Source organism: Pipistrellus hanaki (assembly GCF_964339955.1).
Source record: "Pipistrellus hanaki genome assembly, chromosome: 4".
In the NCBI taxonomy this organism is placed as follows: Eukaryota; Metazoa; Chordata; class Mammalia; order Chiroptera; family Vespertilionidae; genus Pipistrellus; species Pipistrellus hanaki.
In genome coordinates, this window is record NC_140506.1 from 1,083,999 (window position 1) to 1,098,709 (window position 14,711).

The following is a 14,711-nucleotide window of genomic DNA, read 5'->3' on the forward strand; positions in this document are numbered from 1 at the left end:
AGCACTGCCCCCTCCTGTTCGGGGTTAAAAGGCGGGTGTTGAGGGGAGGTCTTAGGGGTGGATCAATGGACTATTCATCAGTGTTTTTGCTGATGGGCCCAAATGAGACTTATTCTCTCCATTTGCCTGTCCTGGGAGTGGCTGGCGGTGGCACTGAATGGGTTTCTGTTCTCTTCGTCCTAAGCTGGGAGATTTCAGCGACTTTCCCTGTGGCTGGGGAGGAGCACAAAGCCTTCACTCGGGTCTCCCTGGTGTAGGGGAGCCAGGCCTGACTAGGTGGCTGCAAACTGCTGTCCGCTTCCTGGACCTTCCCTGGCTCTTCTATTCTTTACCATCTGATGGGGGGAGGGGTCCCTGCACCCCGGCACGGCGGCGGGGCCCCTGCCCGGCAGCGCCCACCGCGGACAGTGCCCGCGGGCCTGGGCCAGAGCCTGCGGGACCCGCCGGGATCGGGGCTCCGGGCGCTGGCTTCCCGCCGGGGGTGGGCGGGGACCCCACCCGCGCCGCCTGGAGCCCAGCCCGCTGCCCGGCTCCGCCAGGAGGAAGCGCCGGGAGCGCACAGCCCCGCGGCCGGTTTTCCGCCTCCACCGCCCGCCCTTCCGCCCGCCCCTCCGCCCGCCCCGCCCGGCTCCCCGCGCGCCCCGCCCCGGCCCCGCCCACCACACCACTGGTCCCGCCCTCCCCGCCATTGCCCCGCCCCTCTCCCCGCCCACCCGGGGGCCGGAGCCCGCCTCTCCCGCGCCTCTCCGCCGAGGCCTGCCTGTCACAGGCGCCGCAGCCAATCAGTGGGCGGCGGCCCCGCCCCCGCCCCCGCCCCCGGCCAATCGCCGCGCCCGGCGCCTCGGCCGCTCGGCGGCGCTCGGCAGTCTCCGGCGCTGGCCGTGCAGGGCGCCCGCTCGCGGCCGGCGCTCTCCTTTCCGGGTTCGGAGCCGATCCGGGGCCGGGGCGCCCGATGCCTGGCCGCCGCGGCCCGGAGCCCGTACATGGATTATCTGGTAGGTGCGGGCGGGGTGCCGCCGGGCCGGCCCGCTCCCCCCCGGACCCGATCCCGATCCCGATCCCGGGGCGCGGGGTGCGGGGTGCGGGGCGCGGGGCGCAGGGCGGGGGGCCCTCCCGGGAGGCGGCGGGGCCGGGCGGGGCTGACAGGTGAGGGCGCGGGCCGCCGGGTCCCCGGTGCAGCGCCCCCGCCCCGATCCCATTAACCAGCCGTCACCCCAATGGCTCCTGAGTGCCCGGCGGCCGCTCATTTGCGCGATTAGATCTCGGGAGCGGTGACCCGGGTCCGGGGCCAGGCTTTAAAAGCCATAAAGCGCCGGCCGGCCTGCAGCCCCGGCCCCGCCGCCCGCCGCCCGCCGCTCACCTGCGGCCGCCCCTCCGGGTCCCGCCCGCCCGCCGCTCACCTGCGCCCCGCCCCGGAGTGCCCTCCCGGCGGACCGTGGAGGTGGGGGTGCGAGGGGGGGTCGTGGGGGTGCGGGGACCGTGCTGACCGTGGAGGTGGGGGTGCGGGGGGGGTCGTGGGGGTGCGGGGACCGTGCTGACCGTGGACGTGGGGGTGCGGGGGGTGTCGTGGGGTGCGGGGACCGTGCGGGCTCCTCGCCTGGTTGCAGACCTCAGGCTGCCCGGCTGCAGGTGCAGGCTCCAGGCGTTCCCGGTGGACCTGGGCCGGGCTTGGTCCTGCGAGGTCACCAGGCGTTGCCCTGCCAGCCGGACCGAAGGCCATGGGAGAGGCGGGGGTCGGGCCGCAGTGACCCTCCTGTTACCCTCCTGTCCCCGGTGGTGGGCAGATGCCATCGTTGTGCACGGCCGATGGGCCTTCTAGGAACTGGGCTCGTGCTGGCGGACAAAGGCCGCCGATGCTCTCCGGGCGGGAACGCCGGGCAGGCGGGTGGTGCTGGTGCCGTGGAGGGGGCTCCGTCCCAGAAGGAGATGAGAAGGCTCCCCCGAGCCTCCCGCCTCCCCCGGAGCCTGGGAAGCCGGCAGGCAGCTCCTGGAGAGAGGAGAATGCTCTGGTTCCAGTGCTGTTTGCTGTCCCTGTGCCGATGCCAGTACCGCTCTGTGTCTGGGTGATGCAGGCACGGGTGCCACCTGCCCTGGAGCCGGGGAAGGGCCTGTCTCTTCACCGCCAGGTGAGCTGACGTTCCACACTGCGTCCTAAAGCCGCCTCGGCGGTGTCAGACCCGCCAGCGCGTCTGGTGGGAGAAGAGAAAGGAAACCGTGGTTGTCCGGCTGGCCGGGCGACTCCGTGGTGAGCGTCCGCCCAGGAGCCGGGTGCAGGCCGGGCCCCCAACGGGAGGGATGAGGAGGTGGCCCATCCGTGATCCTCTCTCATCGCTGATGTTTCTCTCTCGCTCTCTCTCCCCCGTCCTCTCTGAAATCAGTAAGGATATATTAGAAAAAAAGAGATGTCAGTCTTTAAAAAACACACAAAAACACCAAGCCCGCCGAAGCCGCACTGGACAAGCGGACACACAGGCCTCCGGGTGGTGTGTGTTTCCTTCGCTGGCCCCGCGGGGAGGCTGTGCTCCCTCCTCTCTCACCGCCCAGGTCCGAGCGGCTGGTCACCGACAGGATTCACATGGCGCCCGGTCACAACCAGGCCCCGGAGAACGAAGGTCGGTTTTGGTGACTGTATCGGGGATCCTGTTTTCAGAATTCACCAGGCCCCAGGTCTTTACTGTCCTCCAGGGAAGCAGTGGTTCTCTCACCCCGAGGCTGAGCCTCGTTCGCGGGTGCGCTGAGCGCGGGGCCAGCGCCAGCTCCCGTCTGCGCACAGACACAGGTGATGCGTGTGCCAGTGTGTCCTCGCTTTTCTTTGTAGTAGATGTTTGGTTTTCTTTTAAAAAAAAAAAACCCACACTATGTTTTATTGTTGTTTTCAGAGAGAGAGGGAGGGAGACGGGGGGAGAGAGAGAAGCATCCGCTGTCTGCCTTCCCCTGGGAGGGAGCCTGCAGCCCGGACTGGGATCCGAACCAGCGACCTCTCGGGGCCTGGGATGATGCTCCAGCCGCCAGCGGCCAGCCAGCGTGCGGAGCGACTTCCTGTCGCTGCTGGGAGCGGAGGGGCTGTGTGTGAGCTGCCATTGTTTGTGGGGCTGGATGTCACCGGAGGAGAGCGGGGGGGAAGAGAACCGGAGGAAGACGGACGGGCTATTTTTAATTGTTTTTAATAAGGCTGCGGATGTGACGGGGTGAGGACACTCTGATTGTAGAGGCTGCTCTTGGTTTCTTAACTTCGAGGAACGATCTCAGGGAGAGGGGCAGGGACAGGGACGGGCCTTCGTCTGTGCGCCAGGTTTTGGTTGACTTCGGTGGGAGGAGAAGGCGGCAGCACCATCGCCGGCGCCCAGCGTGGCTGCCGAGCGGAGTGAGTGTGAGACGCGGCACTGCCCTCACCAGCTGCTCCCGCGGGAGATAGGATCTGTTTGGATTCGGTGTTCTGTTCCGGGGAATGCAGAATGTAGCCAGCCTGTAGCCGTCTCCCTTCGCTGACGGCGATCGAGATAGCGCGGGCGCAGCCGGGCGGCGTAAACAGGAAAAGCCCGGTTTTCCCGGCGGCGAGGGGCTCTGCCGCGGCCGTGCACCCGCCTCCCACGCTCACGCGGGCTCTGAGGCCCCTCCGTGCGGCCCGTCTGCGGGTGAGGAGGCGGCTGCCGCTCCAGCAGGCGGCCAGCCTCTCTCCGGGACCGGCGGGACCGGCGGGACCAGCGGGGAAGGCGGGAGGAGGCCGTCGGTGACCACCTGCCCGTCGGGGTTAAGGGAGATGGCGGAGGGAAAGGAGCTTGGAAACAGCACCTGCTTCTCAGACGCAGGCCGGCCGGGCGGGCGGGCGCCGCGGTGGCATTGCCGAGGCCGTCTCCGCGGAGGGACCGCGCCGGCTGGGGGTGCGCACGGCCGCCTTTTACCCGGGCAGGTGCGGTGCCCCCGTCAGCGGGAGGTCGAAGGCTCTCGGGGGTTGGTTACCGCCTGTGAGACTAAACCGCGTTCTGGGCTCACTGATCCACTCAGCCCGAGTCCATGGAGCCCGCGGGTGCGTGGCCCTGACCGTCGGGGGGGGGGGGGGTGAGCGCCTCACGCGTGGGGCGGCTGTGGGCTGTGGGCTGTGGGGCGGGCAGGCTCTCCGGGGACGGGCTCTCCGGGGACGGGCTCTCCGGGGACCGGCTCTCCGGGGACCGGCTGGGGAAGGCGGGGGCGGGGGAGCTGCGCCCGGGCCTTCGGGAGGGGCCCCCTCTCACTTCCTGTGTCCCTTTGTGTTCCTGTGACCTTGAACGCCGAGGGAGACTGGACGGGGTGACCGCTCCCGGCGTGGGGAGCCTCGGGCCAGTGGCCACTGCTCGGGTACCGTGCCTGGGGTTAGCGGGGCCTGGGTTCTGGCTTCCCCCGGGGAGACGCGGGCCCCGCGGCTCTCGATCACAGCAGTGCCTGGCGTTACATATAAAAACATGCGTGTGAGGGGGTGCTCTGCTGACAGGAAGGAGCTCTCGTCCATCACCGCTCGCAGGATAAAGACCAGCTGACCAGCCGACTGCCAGCCGGCCGGGAGCGGACTCCGTGACGGCCCCAGGCGGGCCGAGCCGTGAGGAGGCAGTCCGCCAGCCGCCACGACGCTGGGAGGCACACGCGTGCTTCCGTCTGCGGTCGCCTGTCCGAACAGCGCGCTGTGTTCAGCTCTGGGCCTGTGAACGCCACGGGGTGTCTGCTCCCAGGGGGTCACCTGGACATAAAGTACCTGCAGCCGGACACTTTAGTTCTAACTGGGTTGGCCAGGGTCAGTCACATTCCTCTGTTCGTAAACAGTCAGGTGATAACGACGGGCACGCAGCAGCAGGTCCGCCGTGGTCTCTCCTCGGGAAAGGCCCTACGAGCACCGTCCCGCGGGCAGGGCCTCTTAGAGGCTCAGCTCCCGTCTGCGGCGCGGGGCCCTCCTATCTAACTGAGACAATGGTCTTTCTTTTTTCTTTTATTACAGTTTTTTAAATTGATTTTTTGAAAGGAAGGGAGTGAGAGAGAAAGAGAAACATCGATTTGTTGTTTCACTTTTTAAAAAACCCTCTACCTGAGGGTTTATTGATTTTAAAGAGAAGAATAGGGAGATAGAGATAGAGAGAGAGAGAGAGAGATCAATGTGAGAGAGAAACATCGAATGGTTGCCTCCCTTACGCCCCCTAACCTGGGCTGGAACCCGCTCCCTGGGCATGTGCCCTGCCTGGGAATCGAACCCGAGACTCTTCAGTTTACAGGATGACGCTCTAACCAGCCGAGCCACGTGGACCACGCTGTCACTCATCCACGCAGTCATTGGTTGCTTCTCGGACCTGCCCTGACCCCGATGGAGCCCGCCACCTTCACATACCCCGGTTCCTCCCGTCTCGTGTGAGTGAGGAGAGGGCACACGGCATGGCTGTGCCCCTAGGAGCCCGTGGCGAAGGGCGCCGGCCGGGTGGGGTGGGTGCCATCAGTGAGCGCCCGCTGCGTGCCACACCCCCTGGCATTCGGCGAGGCCCCCGGCTGAGGTCGCACAGGCCACCCCCCCCCCCCCCCCCACGGTGCCCGGCGATGGGACGCGGGTGAAGCGGACGGTGTGTCCCATGTGAATGCGGGGCCGTGTCCTGGGCAGGACCTGAGGGGCCAGGCCCCCCGCCGCCCACGGGGGCTCCCAGCGTCCGGGCCAGGCCCTGCCGAGGGCCTGAGGACAGGCTGTGAGGAGACACCGCTGTCCCCGCCTCCCACCGCGTCCACATGGCCACCCGCTGACCTTCAGCATCTGACGTCTCCTCTGACCGCGTCCGGGCGGCCCGTTAGCCCTGGCCTGGCTCCAGGGACCGGCTCCGGCCCCCGAGGCGCCGGCTTCCTTTGGTGACGCTGCTGAGACCCCGGTCTGTCCCTCCCCGCCTCTCCCCAGAGCTGCGTGCGGGGCCATCCCCGCAGTCCCGGCCAGCGCCTCTCCCTGATGGATGGCCGCAGGCCGAGGCCCGTGACGACCGAGCTGGCCGGCCGCCCCGAGGGGGACAGGGAGGAGGAGCGCTGGGGAGGCCGTGGTGCCTCCGTGGTGGGTTACGGAAGCTCAGGTCCCGGGACGGCCCCGCTGGCTGTGGGGGCGGTGACTGGGCGAGGACCCCCCGCCTGGCGCCTCCCGGATGCGTTAGCTCTCGGGGAGCCCCAGGCAGGTCTCCTGGACCCTGGCTTCCGAGTGTCTGGGAAGTGTTGACCCACTGACTTCCCAGGAGGCTGGGCCTGGGAGCCCCTTCCACGTCCTGCGTGGTTCAGGGTTCCGGCTCAGGGCTCGGGCTCTGGAGAAGGCCGCCCAGGAATGGAAGAGACTAGAAGAGCATTGATTTGGGAAATGGGGGCCGGCGGGAGCCCACCTCCAGGGGGAGGACTGCGCCTTGCTTTGGCCCTGCCCTCCCTTCCATTCAGGTTTGGGTCGCACCCATTGCCCGTAGGTAATCCCAGTAACAGGCAGGCAGAGTGTCTTATCGGAGGATTTACGGGATTGTTTGGTGGGGAAGCTGCCCCAGTTACCATTGTCTCAGTTAGTGAGGGCGTGGTTGGCTCTGACTTCGCAGAGCTTCAAGGTTGACCTGCCTTCCACACCTTTCTGTTAGTGAGGCCGTGGTGGTTTCGTGGTGGTTTCGGGTGGGGGCGCGTGGCCGGGCTGGGCCCATGGGTGCGCTGCCGTTACCGTCTGGGCAGCTTCACGTTTGGTGCTTTGCAAACGGTTTTGTTTTGCTCTGGGCTCCGTACCTTACGTGCCGGCTCTGACCGTGGTGCTCAGGTCTAGACGCCGGCGTCACCGGCCGGCACGGCCGGGCTGAGCGTGGGCCTGGGAACCGGAGGTGATGGCTCATCCCACGCAGGCCGCGCCGGGGTGGGCCTGATTCCCAGGGGGCGGCGTGCAGGAGGTGCTGACTTTTGTTTCTTTCTTTTTTTTATATATATTTTTTGTTTATTTCAGAGACGACGGGAGAGGGAGAGAGATGGAGACATCAGTGATGAGAGAGAATCATTGATCGGCCGCCTCTGTGACCTCTTGGCTTATAGGTCAGTGCTCCGCAGCTGAGCCACACTGGCTGGGCCGAGTTTGATTTTTAATAAATGCAAGTGTTCTGGTCCTCGTGTTTAGAAAAGTAAAGAAAATAATGAGACACACACCTGCCTGCGCACAGGCCTCCCTGAGTGAAGTCGTTAACATTTTGCCATTTTTACTCAAAACTGATGTTCTTGATGAAGGAAAGGAAGGTTGAGGCTGCGGCTGAAGCCTGACCACCCCCCCCTCCCGCCCCCGTTCCTGCCTGTCGCTTCACGCATGTATTGAGACACGCTTTATGTCCCTGTAGCTGCTGCCATGAGCAAAGGCGGTGCATGTGCCTGGGTGTATGCTGGGTGCCCCTGGTTCCCGTGCAGCACTCACCGGGTGCTGGAGGCGCTCACGGGGGATGGGTGCTGGGAGACGCTCATAGGGGAATGGGTGCTGGAGGCGCTCACGGGGGATGGGTGCTGGAGGCGCTCACGGGGGATGGGTGCTGGAGGAGCTCACCGGGAATGGGTGCTGGAGGCGCTCACGGGGGAATGGGTGCGGGAGGTGCTCACGGGGGATGGGTGCTGGAGGTGCTCACGGGGGATGGGTGCTGGAGGAGCTCACGGGGAATGGGTGCTGGAGGCGCTCACCGGGAATGGGTGCTGGAGGAGCTCACGGGGGAATGGGTGCTGGAGGTGCTCACGGGGAATGGGTGCGGGAGGAGCTCACGGGGAATGGGTGCGGGAGGAGCTCACGGGGGAATGGGTGCGGGAGGAGCTCACGGGGAATGGGTGCTGGAGGAGCTCACGGGGGAATGGGTGCGGGAGGAGCTCACGGGGAATGGGTGCTGGAGGCGCTCACCGGGAATGGGTGCTGGAGGCGCTCACGGGGGAATGGGTGCTGGAGGTGCTCACGGGGAATGGGTGCGGGAGGAGCTCACGGGGAATGGGTGCTGGAGGAGCTCACGGGGAATGGGTGCTGGAGGTGCTCACGGGGAATGGGTGCGGGAGGCGCTCACGGGGAATGGGTGCGGGAGGAGCTCACGGGGGAATGGGTGCGGGAGGAGCTCACGGGGAATGGGTGCGGGAGGAGCTCACGGGGAATGGGTGCGGGAGGAGCTCACGGGGGATGGGTGCTGGAGGAGCTCACGGGGAATGGGGTGCGGGAGGAGCTCACGGGGGAATGGGTGCGGGAGGAGCTCACGGGGGATGGGTGCTGGAGGAGCTCACGGGGAATGGGTGCGGGAGGTGCTCACGGGGAATGGGTGCGGGAGGAGCTCACGGGGAATGGGTGCTGGAGGTGCTCACCGGGAATGGGTGCGGGAGGAGCTCACGGGGAATGGGTGCTGGAGGTGCTCACCGGGAATGGGTGCTGGAGGAGCTCACGGGGAATGGGTGCTGGAGGCGCTCACGGGGAATGGGTGCGGGAGGAGCTCACGGGGAATGGGTGCTGGAGGAGCTCACGGGGAATGGGTGCGGGAGGCGCTCACGGGGATGGGTGCGGGAGGAGCTCACGGGGAATGGGTGCGGGAGGAGCTCACGGGGGAATGGGTGCGGGAGGTGCTCACGGGGAATGGGTGCTGGAGGAGCTCACGGGGAATGGGTGCTGGAGGCGCTCACCGGGAATGGGTGCTGGAGGCGCTCACGGGGAATGGGTGCGGGAGGAGCTCACGGGGAATGGGTGCTGGAGGAGCTCACCGGGAATGGGTGCGGGAGGAGCTCACGGGGAATGGGTGCTGGAGGAGCTCACGGGGAATGGGTGCGGGAGGAGCTCACGGGGAATGGGTGCGGGAGGAGCTCACCGGGAATGGGTGCTGGAGGAGCTCACGGGGGAATGGGTGCTGGAGGCGCTCACGGGGAATGGGTGCGGGAGGAGCTCACGGGGAATGGGTGCTGGAGGCGCTCACCGGGAATGGGTGCTGGAGGAGCTCACGGGGAATGGGTGCTGGAGGAGCTCACGGGGGAATGGGTGCTGGAGGAGCTCACGGGGGAATGGGTGCGGGAGGCGCTCACGGGGATGGGTGCTGGAGGAGCTCACGGGGAATGGGTGCTGGAGGTGCTCACGGGGGATGGGTGCTGGAGGAGCTCACGGGGAATGGGTGCTGGAGGAGCTCACGGGGGATGGGTGCTGGAGGAGCTCACGGGGAATGGGTGCTGGAGGTGCTCACGGGGGATGGGTGCTGGAGGAGCTCACGGGGAATGGGTGCTGGAGGAGCTCACGGGGGAATGGGTGCTGGAGGAGCTCACGGGGGAATGGGTGCTGGAGGTGCTCACGGGGGATGGGTGCTGGAGGCGCTCACCGGGAATGGGTGCTGGAGGAGCTCACGGGGGAATGGGTGCTGGAGGAGCTCACGGGGGAATGGGTGCGGGAGGAGCTCACGGGAATGGGTGCGGGAGGAGCTCACGGGGAATGGGTGCTGGCGTTGAGGCGAGGTTGTGGTGTGTTTACTTGTTTTCAGTTCTCTAGGAGGAAGCACCTCCATTGTTTAATGAGGTTTTATTATATGCATTTTCGTCTTATGATTCACAAGCTTGTTTTGCAGTTTATAGCAATCGTTTTGTAATCATATTAACACAGGGATACGCATATATATTCTTGCCCATGTAAGGCCTAAGGTTATTTTGGTAACAGGTTTGCTATTGTTAAAGTAAAAACGTATGGCGAGTCTCAGAGGGAAGGCGGGGGAGGGGGGGTGAGTGGGAGGTGATCAAAGAACATATAAAACTAGAGGCCCGGTGCATGGAACACGTGCGCGGGCGGGTCCCTAGGCCTGGCTGGCCTTTAGGACCGATCCCGGCCTTCCACCTGCAGACTGGGGCCTTCCTTTGTTCCGTGCTGCCCCCTGGTGGTCCACGCACATCACAGCAAGTGATCGAACTCCCTTAGAACTCCTGAGGGGACACTTTGCATATTAGCCTTTTATATACATGATGATCTCTGAACGGATAATAATCTGACCACTCAGTTTATATCCTATATAATAAAAGGCTAATATGCAAATTGTCCCCTCTACCAGGAGTTTGACCAGCAGGCAGGCTGGCCAACCACCCATGTCCCCTCCCCCTGGCCAGGCTGGCCGGACCCCACCCATGTAGGAATTCATGCATCGGGCCTCTAATACACACACACACACACACACACACACACACACACACACACTGAGTGGCCAGATTGTTATGCGTTCAGAGATCATCATCATCTGGCCGCTCAGTGTATACAGACGCTATGCATAACCCGTGGACAGGAACAATAGGGTGGTGAAGGCCTGGAGTGGGGACGGGCTGGAGGGGGTCAGTGGGGGAAAAGAGGGGACATATGTAACACTTTCAACAACAAAGATTAAAAAATGCAGTCGAAGCTCAGTGAAGGGAATGTAGGAAGCGTAGCAAAGCACCCTGGGAAAGACCCCTGCACTCCGGCCGCCCGCAGACAGCGGCGGAGCCGTTCTGAACCCGGCACCAGTGAGGAGCGCTCCGAAACCTCCTCACACACACGGTTCACAGTGTCTTCCACGGCACTCCTCCTGCTTTTCCCAGCGCCTCGTGGACTGTGTGTTTGCTGCGATCTGGGCTGTTACAAACAGCTCTGCTGTGAGCTCCCCCTCCCCCCCCTCCCCCCGCCCGCGTCCCCGTAAGCGGCCGGCAGTGTGTCCGGCCCGTGTCCTCTGGGCCCGGAGTCTCCCGCAGAGATGGGGCCAGGCCACGGAGATGTGGAAACGGGGTCAGAGTGGACGCGTGCTCCCTCTGCGTCTGCAGGGCGTGGCTCCGGGCGGGGGTGAGCCTGCAGGGTCCCAATCCTTTGGCGTATTTCTGCTGTAGGATCGCGTTCTGGAGGAGGATTTGTGGGGTCCAGAGGGGCTGTATCCTAAAGCCCTCGGCATTGCTCAAGTGAGCGAGGCCTGTGGTGGCCGAGGGCAGCCCTGCCTGCGTGTGTGTGTGTGTGTGTGTGTCTGTGTGTGTGTGTGTGTGTGTGCAGACGCACTTCTGTCTGACCCCCAGTGTGTGTGTGTGTGCGTCTGCGTGTGTGTGTGTGTGTGTGTGTGCAGACGCACTTCTGTCTGACCCCCAGTGTGTGTGTGTGTGTGTCTGCGTGTGTCTGTGTGTGTGTGTGTGTGTGTGTGCAGACGCACTTCTGTCTGACCCCCAGTGTGTGTGTGTGTGTGTCTGCGTGTGTGTGTGTGTGTGCAGACGCACTTCTGTCTGACCCCCAGCCCTGGAGCCGGGTCTGAGGAGCCGCCCTGAGCCCCAGCCCCTCCTTATCCAGACTGGGCAGCACAGCCTCTGCGAGGATTCGCTCGCGCTAAGGATCATCACCCACAGCTGGCTGGGAGCCCGGGCGGGCAGAGCGCCGTCCCCACAGGCCAAGGTTGGGGGTTCGACCCCTCGTCGGGGCACACACAGGCGTCAGCGAGTGAATGCCTGAGTCAGGGGGAGCACACGTCGATGTTTCTCCGTGTCTCTCTGCCTCGCCCTCCCTCTCAAATCAATCAATAGAAAAACACGCGTAATGACACTGCCTTCCGGGCTGCCCTGCGGCTGCCCTGTGCCCCAGTGACTGGCGTGGCCTCGGCAGGGGTGGGGAGGGCAGCGCCTCCCTCTCCTTCGTCCCCCCGCCCCCGTCAGCCACGCTCCGGGTTTGCGTCTTTCAGAGACGGCAGCACCGTCTTTGGGAAGCGATCGGACTGAATGCCGCGGAGGAACACGGTCTCTCGTCCACGCTGAGAGCCGGCGTTTAAAGCTGTCCCCGGCCTTGGACAGTCTGGAATTCTCCTTTTTGTCTGTTCTGTAGTTTTCTGGTATTTCTGGTTTCAAGCTGGATGTCCAAGTTTATTTTACTGTTATTTTTTATTTCCTCCCCTTTTCCTGACCTGATTCAGAAACTTTTTTTTTTTAAATCCTCAGCAGAGGGTATTTTTTTATTGATCTAGAGCAGGGGTCCTCAAACTTTTTAAAGTGGGGGCCAGATCATGGTCCCTCAGAGAGCTGGAGGGCCGGACTATATGAACTACTAATTCCTACTGTAACACCTCGGCTGCGCTCACTGCCCAAAAAACCTGGCGGGCCGGATCAGACTCCTCTGCGGGCCGCATGTGGCCCACGGGCCGTAGTTTGAAGACCCCTGGTCTAGAGCGTGGAAGGAGGGGGGGAGGAGAGATGCCGATTGCTTGCCTCCCGCACCTGCCCGCAGCAGGGCTGCGGGGCCTGGGACGGAGGCACGTGTCCTTGACTAGGAATCATGCCCTCTAACCACTGAGCCACACCGGCCAGGCCAAAGACATTTTTTTAGGTGGCATTTGTGACTAGTAAGTGATCTGTTAATCTTATAAAAAAAACTTCAATGTGCGTTTTAAAAAACATTTTTATTAATTATTATTATTTTAAAATACATTTTTATTGATTTCAGAGAGGAAGGGAGAAGGATAGAGAGAGAAACATCCATGAAGAGAGAGAATCACGGATGGGCTGCCTCCTGCACACCCACCTGAGGATCGAGCCGGGAGCCCGGGCCTGTGCCCTGACGGGAATCGAACCGTGACCTCCGGGTTCCTAAGTCGGCGCTTCACCCTGAGCCACTGGGGCCGGGCAGTTTGTTCTTTTTTGTATAGTTACGCATTGTGCTGCTTTTCTTACTGACTCTTAGAGAGAGAGGAAGGGAGAGGGAGAGGCAGAGAGAGAGAGACATTGATGAGAGAGAGAGAGAGAGAGAGAGAGAGAGAGAGGGAGAGACATCACTCGGCGGCCTCCTGCGCGGGGCCTGACCAGGGACCTGACCCCTAGCCTGTGTGGGCGTCCTGACCAGGAATCCACCTGTGACCGCCCAGGGCGGGGCAATGTCCCACCAGTGAACACCCCCCTCCCCCGCAGACTCCTTCCCGGGGCAGCCCTGTCCCCAGCCCGTGGGCACCTGACAGCGCAGAGGCCGCCGTCTGCCCGCCGGGGCCTGCGGCGGGGAACAGCTCTGCTGCGGAGACTGCGGCCCGCGGCTGCAGCGGGGTGCAGCGGGGGTGAGGGGTGGCGGGGTGCAGCGGGGTGCAGCGGGGGTGAGGGGTGGCGGGGTGCAGCGGGGTGCAGCGGGGTGTGGGGTGACGGGCTGCAGCGGGGTGCAGCGGGGTGTGGGGTGACGGGCTGCAGCGGGGTGCAGCGGGGGTGAGGGGTGGCGGGGTGCAGCGGGGTGCAGCGGGGTGCGGGGGTGTGGGGGTGTGGGGTGTGGGGTGAGGGCTGCAGCGGGGTGCAGCGGGGGTGAGGGGTGGCAGGGTGCAGCGGGGTGCAGCGGGGGTGAGGGGTGGCGGGGTGCAGCGGGGTGCAGCGGGGTGTGGGGGTGAGGGGTGTGGGGGTGAGGGGTGACGGGCTGCAGCGGGGTGCAGGGTGGGGTTGGGGGCCGCTCTCTGCAGAGGGTCCGCTGGCCACACAGCCTCTGTCCCAGCTGCCCAGCGGCTCCGAAAGCAGGCCTGGGGGACATGTGAGCAGAGGCATGTGGCCTTGTTCCAATAAAGCTTTATTCGCAGCAGCAGGCTGGGGGCCACGTGGCGTTGTGGGAGGTACACCTGCTGTCTGAGCTCACCATCCCGGTTTCTCTCCTGCACATTCTGTCCTTTTCTCTGTCTCTGTGGCGTTGTCCTCAGTCCGCTTGGCTTCTTTGTTGCTTTTATATCCACTCCCCACTCGTGCCGGTTCTCTGAGAACGGTTTGGTGCGGGCAGCTCCGCACGGACCGGCCTGCGCACCGTCCGCACTGCCACGAGGGGGACTCCCGCCGCGGGCAGGTGCCTGCAGCTGGCACCCACCACCCTGAGCCGCTCGGCCACCCTCCCCCTCCTGGGCCCGGGGGCTGGGAGGGCCTGGGCGGGGCCTCGGGGCCGGTGCCCCAGCCGGCACGGGGGCCGGAACATTCTCTGCCTCCGGTTCCGGAGACAGACCTGTGACCCCAAGAAAGGTCTCTCCCTCCCCAAACACCAGGCCCAGCGCGCAGGCCTCCCGTCCCCGCCCGCTCTGTGACAGGACGATGGCGGGCCGCGCCCCTTCCTTTCCCACGGGGGTCCGCTGTGTGCACCGCGGCACCGCCCTCCGCCCTCCGCCCCGCTCACCAGGCCCCGCCGCTGTGACAGGACGGTGTCAGGGTCTCCGCGCCCCTTCCTTTCCCACGGGGGTCCGCTGTGTGCACCGCGGGGCTCCGTCCTCCTCCGCCCCCGCCCCGCTCACCCAGGCTGCGCTCCGAGGCAGGCGGGACTGTGCACAGGCTCAGTCCATCTCCGCCTGCAGGGGGCAGAGCGAGCTCGACCCTCACCTGTGTGTGTGTGTGTGTGTGTGAGTGTGTGTGTGTGTGTGTGTGTGTGTGTGTCTGTCTCTGTTTGTGTCAGTGTGTGTGTGAGTGAGTTTGTGAGTGTGTGTGTGAGAGTGTATGTGTGTGTGTGTCAGTGTGCGCGCGCGTGTGTGTGAGAGAGAGTGTATGTGTGTGAGTGTGTCAGAGTTTGTGAGTGTGTGTGTGTGAGAGAGTGTATGTGTGTGAGTGTGTGTGTGTGTGTCAGTGTGTGTCAGTGTGTGTTTGTGAGTGTGTGTGTGTGTGTCTGTCTGTCTCTGTTTGTGTCAGTGTGTGTGTGAGTGAGTTTGTGAGTGTGTGTGTGTGAGAGTGTATGTGTGTGTGTTTGTCAGTGTGTGCGCTCGTGTGTGTGTGAGAGAGAGTGTATGTGTGTGTGTGTG

At 64.3% G+C, this 14,711-nt stretch overlaps 1 protein-coding gene across 1 annotated transcript in view; it reads left to right on the forward strand.

The window, feature by feature from the left end:
• Positions 1-851: 851 nt before the first annotated feature.
• The window catches only part of ARL15 (ARF like GTPase 15), an 88,376-nt gene continuing 74,516 nt past the window's right edge, over positions 852-14,711 (forward strand). Inside the window, exon 1 of the mRNA XM_084881026.1 lies at positions 852-995. The gene's annotated coding sequence lies outside the window, so the exon portion shown is untranslated. The remainder of the gene's footprint in view (positions 996-14,711) is intronic.